Source organism: Capsicum annuum, unplaced genomic scaffold, assembly GCF_002878395.1.
Source record: "Capsicum annuum cultivar UCD-10X-F1 unplaced genomic scaffold, UCD10Xv1.1 ctg81560, whole genome shotgun sequence".
Lineage (NCBI taxonomy): Eukaryota > Viridiplantae > Streptophyta > Magnoliopsida > Solanales > Solanaceae > Capsicum > Capsicum annuum.
Window position 1 is genome coordinate 76,651 of NW_025892289.1, and position 11,773 is coordinate 88,423.

General features: G+C 33.3%; 1 pseudogene; it reads right to left on the reverse strand.

The window, feature by feature from the left end:
• Positions 1–1,417: 1,417 nt before the first annotated feature.
• On the reverse strand, positions 1,418–6,063 carry LOC124895358 (annotated as a pseudogene).
• Positions 6,064–11,773: the final 5,710 nt, after the last annotated feature.

Consider the following 11,773-nt stretch of genomic DNA (forward strand, 5'->3'; position numbering starts at 1 on the left):
AACTGACAATGGAAAGCCTTTTGATAACAAGCTGATGAACAAAATTTATGATTTCTTTGGTTTCAAGCAGCACAAGTCTTCTATGTACCATGCTGCCGCCAATGGTCTAGCCGAAGCATTTAATAAGTCTTTATGAAATTTTTTGAAGAAGGTCATCTCCAAGTCCAAATGAACTGGCACGAGCGAATGAATGAAACTTTACGGGCGTATAGGACAACTTATCGTACACCGATACAAGTAACCCCATATTCACTTGCTTTTAGAGTTGAAGCTGTCCTGTCACTTGAGCGTCAAATACCTTCTTTGAGAATGGCTATTCAAGAAGGGCTCACCAATGAAGAAACTGATAAGTTGCATCTTGCGGAGTTAGAAGCTCTTGATAAGAAGAGGCTGGAGGATTAACAAAATCTTGAATATTACCAAGCCTGGCTATCTCGTTCTTTCAACAAAATGGTTCGCTTGAGGTGCTTCCAAGTTGGAGATCAAGTCCTTGCAGTAAGAAGACCCATGATCACTTCTTGTCAGTTTGAGGGTAAATTCATCCCGAAGTGGGATGGACCATATGTCATACAAGAGGCATATTCAAATGGTTCTTACAAGCTTGTTGATGCAGATGGTGTGAGGATTGGCCCCATCAATGCCAAGTTATTGAAGAAGTACTATCCTTAAGGAAAGATGACACTTCTTAAGGCGCGAGTATAAACTGATGTCTACTCCTGGCCCGCAAGAGTATAAATTATGAACGGCTAAAAAAAATATCCGCTAGGTTGAAAGTCTCAAAAGAGGTGGCCTAGGCAAAAGTTAGGACGCAAAAAAAATACATACTCCAGAACTATGTTGTGACTTGATCCTCTTCATTGAGGTACGTAGGCGGTTGGAATTTTATTTTGAGTTCAGTTGCATGAGGGTAAAAAAAACATGTCCTCCCTCATATAAAAATTCAATTTTCAAAAGACTTTTAACATCATCAATCTTCAGATTAGCACCAAGTATTGGTGACTCAATGGGGGCAAATCCCTATGAAGTATAAGCTTCTTGGATATAAGTTGAAGTCTTCAAATTCACTAAGTTTTCATGTTAGACCTTTCAAGTTACCATATTGGAGCCTGTAAGTTCACTAATTCTGATAGTTGAAGTTTTCAAATGACTTATGCGTATAAGTTGAAGTCTTTAAATTCACTAAGTCTTCATATTAGAGCTTTCAAGTTACCATATTGGAGCCTACAAATTCACAAAGTCTGATAGTTAAAGTTTTTAAATGACCTATGCATATAAGTTGAAGTCTTCAAATTCACTAAGTCTTCATGTTGGAGCTTTCAAGTTACCATATTGGAGCCTGTAAGTTCACGAAGTCTGATAGTGAAAGTCTTCAAATGACCTATGTATATAAGGTTGAAGTCTTCAAATCACTAAGTCTTTATGTTAGAGATTTTAACTTCACCATATTGAAACCTGCAAGTTCACGAAGTCTACAAGTTGAAGTCTTCAGATGCCCTGCGACTATAAGTTGAAGTCTTCAAGTCTGCCATATTGAAGCTTTCAGAGTTTGAAAGTTGGATTCATCGGGTTCTTTGATCTATAAGTTAAAGTCTTTAAATCCTTGAAACCTTCTTGAGTTTACCTAACAATCTTCATGGAAGTACCTTTTCTTATGGCGGGGATGAGTAGCCATCCCTATGCGCTATAAGATTATCCTAAGGTTACCTTTTCTTATGGCAGGAATGAATAAGCTGTACCTATGCGCCGTAAGATTACCACAAAGTTACCTTTTCTTATGGCGGGGACGAGTAGTCATCCCGATGCGCATTACCATAAAGTTATCTTTTACCTTTTTATGGTGGGTACGAGTAGTCATCCCTATGCGCCATAAGATTACCATAAGGTTACCTTTTCTTATGGCAGGGGCGAATAAGCCGTCCCTATGCGCCGTAAGATTATCATAAATTTACCTTTCTTATGGCGGGGACGAGTGGCCATCTCTACATGCCACAAGACTACCATGAAGTTACCTTTTACCTTTTGCCATAAGACTATCATGAAGTTACCTTTTACCTTTGCCATAAGACTATCATGAAATTACCTTTCTTATGGTAGGAACGAGTAGCCATCTCTACGCGCCATAAGATTACCATGAAATTACCTTTCTTATGGCGGGGACAAGTAGTCATCCCTACGCGCCACAAGATTACCATGAAATTACCTTTCTTATGGCGAAAACGAGTAGATATCCTTTCGCTCCATGTGGTTGTCATCTTTGCATGAAAGACATTATTTGGGTGAGAAATATAAGTCGTGCACAAGCTGTTAAAAAAAGAATTAAATTAATAAGAGGAAAAGAAATTACCTTGCTATTGATTCCAATCCACCACAAGGTTGCTGCTGAGAATGCTACAGAATATAATGCAAACAATGAATAACATGGGGTATTTATAGGTGTATAGAGGCGGTGCATGTTAAGATTCCTAGTTTAAGTAAAAAAAGATTAATATAATCCAAATAAGATTCAAGGACTAGTAAAGGCGACCGTAGCAGTAATTGTATTCTGCTCGAATACGACCAGTTTTAAGTGGTGAATGTGCCGATTGAAATACTTAACTTTCTGAAAGTTATCTTATTACTTTTGCATAGTTTAAAAAGTAATACTAATCACTGGAATGTGATTAGTGGAAAGGATAATTGGATTTTCCCATATTGAAAGTAAAATGGGCCAGGAAACATAATCATTGTTAAATGATTTCTTATATGTGTTGAAAATGCACACGACCCAATAAATAAATTAACTCGATCTAAATTCGATTTAATGGTACTTCAAAACTCATCTTTGATTTAAATAAATTAATACTCCGACAAGTCTTGAAGCGGAGGGCAATTTGTATGTAACGAAATTTTGTTAAATTTAAATCCATACGAAATTCGGATTATATTAAATTCAAAATATATTAATCTCAAAGAAATATTAGAGATTAATATAATTGGATTAATCATTGAAGTCCAAATTTTCATGGATTTAATTAAAGTCCAATTGTTATTAGGTTAGTCCATTAATTTGAGCTAGAAATAACTAAGCCCACTTTATCAAGCCCAAGATGTCATCATATTAATTTGGGCTACAAATGACTAAACCCACTTTAGCAAGCCTAAGATGTCATTATGTTCTAGAGGCCCAATTGAGTGCCACATGTCAAATGACATGGCATGCCAAATCAAGTGAAGGAGCCAATGAGACTATGCCACATGTCAAAATGATGCAGTAATTAAAAGCCCATAAAAGGTGTCATGTCAATTAAATCTGGTTGGTCAAAGGAAGTTCATATTTATCATGACTCTTCACCTCCTACAACTATAAATAGGGTCCTCATAATTCAAAAAAGGGAGGAACAAGTTTAACAAGAAGCAAGAGAGAGCTCGTGGATCAAAGCGTCAGATTTCTCTACAAATTCAAGAACAAGCTCAAGATTTCAAGATCAAGAGTTTAAAGTTCAAGAACAAGCTCAAGATTTTAAGATCAAGAGTTCAAGGTTCAAGGTTCAAGAACAAGCTCAAGATTTCAAGATCAAGAGTTCAAGATTCAAGAACAAGTTCAAGCTTCAAGATCAAGACTACAAGATTCAAGAACAAGCTCAAAGGCCCTTGAATTCAAGTATAAGTCGAGATCAAGTTCATCAAGTCTTCAAATCAAGTTCATGTTCAAGATCAAGACCACAAGATTTAAGAACAAGCTACCAAGCCCTTGAATTCAAGCACAAGTCAAGATCAAATCCCTCAAATTCGTCAAGTTCAAGTTAAAGTTCAAGACCAAGCTCGAAGCCCTTGAATTTATAGTTGAAAAGGCGAATCAGAGGAATCATAGAGATTGTAACACTCACTTGTTGAAATCAATAAATCGATTGTTGCAGTATTTTTCTTGTCTCAATTATTATTTTTGATCTCAAGAATTTTATTGTCCAACAAATTCTGGCACACCCAGTGGGACCAAATCTGCCCTTCATCACTTCTCTCATAAATCAGATTTGCAAATCTATAGCCACCGTATAAAGATGGAAGCTCTATTGGTACTTCAAGACTCATCATCAAATCTACACTTCGACAAGCCTTGAAGTAGGGGACATTTGTAGACATCTAAAATTTGTAGGACTCTTTATGAAGAATTCAAATTTCGTTAGAGTTCTTGGAGACTACTTTACCCTAAATTCCGCCTATTTAAAGGGTAACATATTCCCTGAAACAAGGATCTTGCCTATTCCATCCCATAAACTGATGGGTATTCATAAAAAGATCGGGATCTTCAATATCCCACAAAATCATGGGATATTCATAAAGAGATCATCCTATGTTTGAGAAATACGCCACTAACGACCCCCAAATTATGGACAAATTCATATCAAATCTAAATATTCCTATGTTTGAGAAATATGCTATTGAAAGCCCTCGAATTATGGAGAAAATCAAGAGAGAAAAGAGAGAAGAATCAAGGGAGGAACAGATTTGTACCCATATCATTTATCAATAAAATTATTGTTTCTTCATATTTTTATATTTGTGGTTGAAATTTATTTTTCATGAATTAAATTACATTGAAAACAATTCTCAACCTCTATATTCTCTCGTCTAAAATCATGTCTCGATCCACACTATGTAGCCATTTGGCCATAGAATTTTTTTTTCCTGAAAAATTATCACTTTAGTGAAAAAAGTGAAAACACGCTGCGTTTGGCGATAAATTTTTTAACTCCACTTTTGAAAAATGAAAACAAGTTTTACTTGTTTTCACTTATACTTCTCTCACAAAATTTCAAAAACAACTTTATTTTATATTCATGACCAAACACAACTCAACTCCAACTCCAACTTCAACTTCAACTTCAATTTCAACTTCAGAAAAAAAGTAATTTCACGGTAAAATGGGGCTAATGTTAAAATCATCAATTAAGAAGCCAAAAAGAAAAAGAAGCATAAAAGCATCATTTTTTCTCTGATTGGATATTTGTGGAGAAGCATTAGTACACGAAAGTCCACTATCTCTTCCTTTTACGCTAAACACTTTGAAATTCAAAACCCTACCTTGAAAATTAAAACCCCCCTAAGCTTTAATTTAAAATAATAATAATAATAATAATAATAATAATAATTCCTTAAAAGTCTAATTCTATTACTAATAAATTAATTAATCCTTCAAAAATTGTGAACCAGCCGGTCCGATTCAGTTTTCTTTTTCTGCCACATTTCTAAAACTTTTCGATGACTATTTGAGTACAAACCGATCGAAAAAGTAGGGCTACTTGTAGGCCAGTATTCTGGTAAGAGTCGACCAGATTTGAACCAGACTCCACATGAATTACAAAGTGTTTTCTCACCTAATTGACTGGTTCGCCATAATGGGGTCTTCTACACCCCACAATGACTACACTGTTTCCCCCCTATTCTTTCTGCCCGTTTCTCCATCATCTTCTTTGGTCTTCTCCCCTCCGGTTTATTTTCTACTGACGAAGAGATTTGTTCTAGAGGCTAAATTCGAGCTGATGTCTTCGTTTGAACTGGACCGGTGAAATGAGGCTTTTCTTGGACCGATGACATTAGAGGTTTTTTCGGTAGATTAGCAGGAAAGTGTGCGAGGGAATACTAAAAAAATGAGTCTTCAACAAAATGAGAGAGCCATTCTAGATTATCCAAATCAGCCCCCTGCAAAAAAGACGCTGGGATAAAGTGCAACAAATCAAAGTATTTACAAAAAAAATACGACAATGGAGAAAATATATGAATTAAGAAGAGAAGCAGTACTAGTTTATGCAGTCAAAAGAAGCAAAAAGAAAAGGATGTCTAGGCACACGAAGGCTGACTTCACTACCAAGGAGAGTGAGAGAAGTAAAATCTTTTTTGACAGGACACATATTGGTAATTGCTTGTTTATCACCTTCGTTTCTCTGGTTTCTTAGGGGACAAAATGGAACAAGGATTGTCATCTCCTTCATAGTCGTCATTGAAGGCATTGGACAAGTCAAGTAGTTCGTCAATGAACAAGTCATCACTGGAAACAAGAGTTTGACAGTTGCCTGAGTAATCCATGTTCCTGTTCCTGTTTAACACACTAAAATAAAGTTATAAAATATATAAAATATGACCGCTAAGTCAGAAAAGAAGGAAGTTAGGGAAGGGTGAACAATTGGAATTACCAGGAAAGAAAGAGAAGAAGAGGAACGTGATAGACAGAAGAGGAGGGATAAGAGGAGAGGATTGACTTGAGAAATTGGCTAATTAATTTGGTAAAGAATTGAATGGGGCGCTGAGGCGATAGGGAGCAAAAGGAACACATGCAAGTTACTCTTTGTCCATCAAAACGTTACTTGCCCCTACCCCAAATATTTTTCTTCTAGGTAACGTTTGTTAGTTACACCTTCCACAATATCGATTGTCAAAGGATAATTCTTTATATTACTCTCTCTTATTAATTTTACTAGTTGACTACGACAATGATACACACAACCCAATATTGATCATTAAAATTTTTACGTTATGTATAATTTTATCATTTAATTAAAACCTTCATTTGCTTGGTTAATAAATTCTTAGTTAGACATATATATTATATTTAGATAAATGAAATTTGTATAATAATATTATAAATTGTTAATATGACATTCATATAATTTCGAGAGTCAATCAATTTTTTTTACTTTTCACATAATAATTATAAAATATATAATAAAATATTTTAAGTTAGTTAACTCTTGTAATTTAGAATACCTTTTATGTAATTTTCAAATAAAACATGATACTCTTTTTATCCAAACTTTTGTGGCATTGATAGTCAATTATGCTTTTTAAATAATTTATTTTTGTAATTATTGTGATTTATGATATTTTTTCTATTCTAATTTAAGTAGTATTGATATAATTTTGAGAATCAACCAAATATTTTATATCATTTAATTTTTCTAAGTTTCTAATTATTGTGATTAATATTTTTTACGTATTTTTTTGCTATATATAACAGATTAATTATTTTTTTTAGATATTTTAAGTTATTAAATGTTGTGATTTATTATGTATTTTTCTTGAATATATAACATATTAATTATTTTTTTTAGACATTTTAAATTATTAAATATTGTAATTTATACTACTTTTTATGTAATTTTCAAATAATATATGTTACTCTCCTTGTCCAAACTTTTGTGGCATTGATAGTCAATTATGTTTTTTAAATAATTTATTTTTGTAATTATTGTGATTTATGATATTTTTTCTATTCTAATTTAAGTAGCACAATGTTTAGATGACCACAATAATAAATTAGGAATGATATAGTACAAACATGTCTTAAATGACTTTTAATAACTAATTAGAACTGATATAACAAAATTACTATAAAAAAATCTGTTAAAAAAATTAAGTGGACTTCATATAAGATGTCAAGTTAATTTAATATTAAATATTATCAATTTTTTAATACTTAGATGACTTATAATAATTAATTAAAGATGACATAATAAAATTACCATTAAAGTAGTTGAAGCAAACATGTAATAAATATCTCTTTTATTTTATTTGTTAAATATAATTAATATTTTTAATACATAAATTATATATAATTAAGTAGGGATGATATAATAAAATTACGGAGCAAGCACGTCAAATGACAGCAAGCAGGGATGTCGACGGTGTGGTGTGTTCTTCACCTGCCACACCGTGACTTCTTATATAGGAGAATTTAAAGTTCATTCGGATAGGATTTAAAATAAATTAATTTATGTGCTTAAAAATTGAAAATAAATATTGATAAATTAAATAAATAAGTATTTAGATAAAAGTGTTGATCTAAAACAAATTATTGAGTATTTGATAAACAAGTGTTGTTAATCACTTTTCTATTGTAAAAATGACTTAAATGTCCTTAAAACTATTAACATAATAAATAAGTTGAATTATATATAATTTTTAATTCTAATAGTTCAAAAACAAAGGAGAAAGATGAAGAGGAAACTGGAGGGAAAAACGCAGCGAAACAACAAAGAGAAACAAAGAAAATAATACTCAAGGGCTATAAATTCGGGGTATTGTTGGAATTAGAGTAAACTATAAGGGATAAAAGGTAAATATCTTGATCAAACTTAAAAGAAATTTAATCTAAAAAGTAAAAAAGCTGAGGATACCCAACGTCCCACTTTTTACCCTTTTAATCAATTTAATTTTTTTAAGTATTTTTTTTATTTCATCAAATGTCTAAAAAAGTTAAAAAAATATTAAAATCTGGTTTGATCAGATCTTAATCCCATTCAAATGGGCTCTTAGTGTATATTGACTTGATACCTTTTAATTTTTTTTTAACTAAATGTATATTTTACTAAATTAACTTTATTAAGTATGTTTTGAAACTTTAAATTTGAATATTAATATTTCATGTAACTAATTAATATCAAGAAATTGGACAAATAAATTCTCTTGATTTAATAAAATACTCTTCATTTCATAAATTGGACAAGTAAATTGAAACAATTATTTTATTATAAGAGTCAAGTAAATTGAAACAAAGGGAGTAATTTCATTCATTTCTATTTATTCATAATTGACTTGACACATATTTTAAGAATGATAAATTATAGGAGTGATTTTACTATGTTATCTTTTGAATATAATAAATTTAATACTAAAATACATTAAATAATGAATAGATATTTAATAATAAGTATAAAACACTAAATGATGTATTATTCATTGATTTTTCAAACTAGATAAGTTGTAACACCCTAAATTTTGTCCTTGAAAAATCGCTGAGCCTTGAGCTCACTACCCAACTTATGGCTCACTAGACGATTCATAAGGTCTCTATACGGGTCTTAAAGACCCCAATCGTAGCCATAATAGTGTGCTAGCCTGAAGTTTCTGTTAGGACTACGACTAGGGGTCACGAGTCATAATGACTCTATACAAGTCGTAAGGTATCAATCGTAGGGGGACCAGTGTGCTACCCAAATATTTCTATCTTGGCTACGACTAGGACTCTATGAGTGGTAGGGTCACTTGATGAGTCGTACCCTGTGACTCGTAGGGTCACCAGTGGAGGGCACTTGAGATACTGCCCTGACAATGAGTCGTGGAGACAACTCGTAGCCAGACGTCATGAGTCGTAAGGTGACCCATGATGACTGGGCATCTTTTCTGCACTTTTAAGTGGGGGTCATTCTCATCATTTTCCTCTTTACTCACTTAAACCCCACGTTCATAAAACATATTTGGGGTATTATTTTCAACACTTATTGTAATGACCATTCAGGTCATTGTCTGCGTTCTTACTTATTTTATCCGATATAGCTTCTCCATAGCTTCCCCAATTCATTAGTGACTTGCTGGAACTGATAGTTCGGTTACCTGGCAGTTTATTTGTTTTTTAGAACCACTTTCCCAATTTGAAGTCTTCATTGGTTCTAATTGACCACTGAGCAAAAACTTCAGTAAAATGACCTTACATGCAAAATCCGACTTCTCCAACACATCCAGAACATCAAAATCTATGTGGTTACATATCTTATTTGCTCGTAATGGACTCCAAATACATCTCGAGGCATTGGCCGAAGCCCGAAACTAAGTTCTAAGCTTTAACCGTAGCCTAGCATAGGGTAAATACCACGACAGCGGGGAGAGAGGTGCAAATACGGTGTCACAATTGTGGCCAAGCGGGATCTGCGATCACGTTACCCGAGGCCTGTGAAAAGCCTTTTAAAGGCTATCTTGCTCGAAATTTTGGCCATTTGTGCCTCCCTCTTGAGCTCTAAACCCTAATAGAGTGTAAAATCTTTAAAGCGACTCTTGTGGATTGATTATGAGCTTGAATAACTTTTGTAGTCGAATCTTGCTACAAATCTAAGGTAAGATTCCTTCAAATTTGGTATTAATTTCTTGATTTCTAGACCCTAAACCCCTAAGTCATTGAGGATCAATTGTAGCCACAAATTTGATTGATTTACTCAGATTTCCTAAGGGTTATAGCTCCCTAATGATAGGTGAGCAATGGGTTGGTCTCAGAAACTCATTTTTTGAAGGTGGGACTCACTTGGGGTTTCGTGTCATTTTGGACCCATGGTATAATGGTGCCGAATAGATGTTTTTAATCTTGTAATGATGCTTAGATTATGTTATTGATATCTTGGCTCGTGGAAGAAGTTTCGATAAAAGGAAAAGCAAGCTTGTTGGTTCGTGAGCTACTTGCACTCAAGGTAGGTTAGAATTACTTGTGGTTAGATTGAGCTTAATCATAGTATAATTATGATATCTTGTAAGATTGGGTGGGGTCTTAGATGATAAATGGGTGAATGGTGATACTTGGGATTAGTTGATCCTCGTAGGCTATTAAAGTTTTAAAATGTGATATTTGACTATAGCCTAGAATCTTGGATAGTTCTACTTATAGTCTCATGAATAGTATAAGAATACTATAGTTGTTCTAGAAGAGGAGAATGATGTTGTTGACTAACCTTAAGAGTATATTGACCTAGATATGACTAGTTATGAATTGTCCTTAGTGTTTGGGGTAACTTAGAAAGGATACTTGAAGAAGATTTTCCCTTATAGGCCTAGTAAGGATTGATAAACCCATATGGTGTGATTTAGATAACCTACCCTAATTGTGGGTAGAAGTTAGTCTTGTAGAAGTGAACTTGGCATTATTGGGATTTAGGAGTGGGACCTGACCCACCTTAAGCTTGAACTATAAAATTTCTTAGTGACCTAGATACTTGATGAACGTCTAAGTTACGTTATTGAGGTTATAATGGTTAAACTCGATTGTCGGTTATGCATGTGGTCAATGTCACACCACTTTTTAATCAAAAGGATTTCATTTTAAAGTTTGAAAGGGTTTATTATTAAGTGACAAAAAGTAAAGTTGTTTCGAAAAGGATTCATTTTACAATTAACTCAGGGTCACCACTTGGCATAAATTGGATTTGCCAAGTCACCTATGGAAATTCTTTTTCAAAATTATTTTTGACTCTTTTAAACTGATTTGCGAGCAGAGATTTTGGTTAAGAAATTTTGTTGACCGAGGGGAAGGTGTTAGACACCCTTTGGTCCCGTGGTTCGACCATGGTCGCTTCATGGAGCATATCGGCTAGTACAACACTATGAAATGTATAAACTAACAAAAGCACATAAAACAAGCAAACAATCAAATCAAACAAAGTTCTAAACCAAAATAATGTCTAGTCCAACTTATACAGTCCAAATAAAAATACAAAAATGTAAGACCTACTCTAATTCTAAACTAATCCTAAACTAAACTCGACCCGATATTTCAGGCCTTGATCATGCGCCGTCTTCAAGTACAAATTTCTCAGGGAATTCCCTGGATAAAATAATACGTACCTCGGGGCATTCTCCGGCCAAAAGAGTACACTTTTAATTTTTCAAACGACAAAGTGAAACAATCTCAAACACAAGCATCCAATCATTCCACAATCGTCAATTTTTACAATTTCCCTATCCAACTTAGTATTTTCCTATCTATTCAACGACCTCATCATGATACTATCGCGTTTATTATTTATTTGTTTCAAAATAACCAACAACAATAAATCAAGATTAATCAATATTCATTTTATCAATTTCCAATATCCGACCCCAAATGACATTTTAAACACACAAAAAACTTCCACATGAGACCATTATCCATACATTAACACCAAACTCTTATCATGATCAATTTTCAACATCAAACATCGAAAATACACAATCATAATCAACAAACACATAATCATAACGTCAATCTGATAAATTAAGA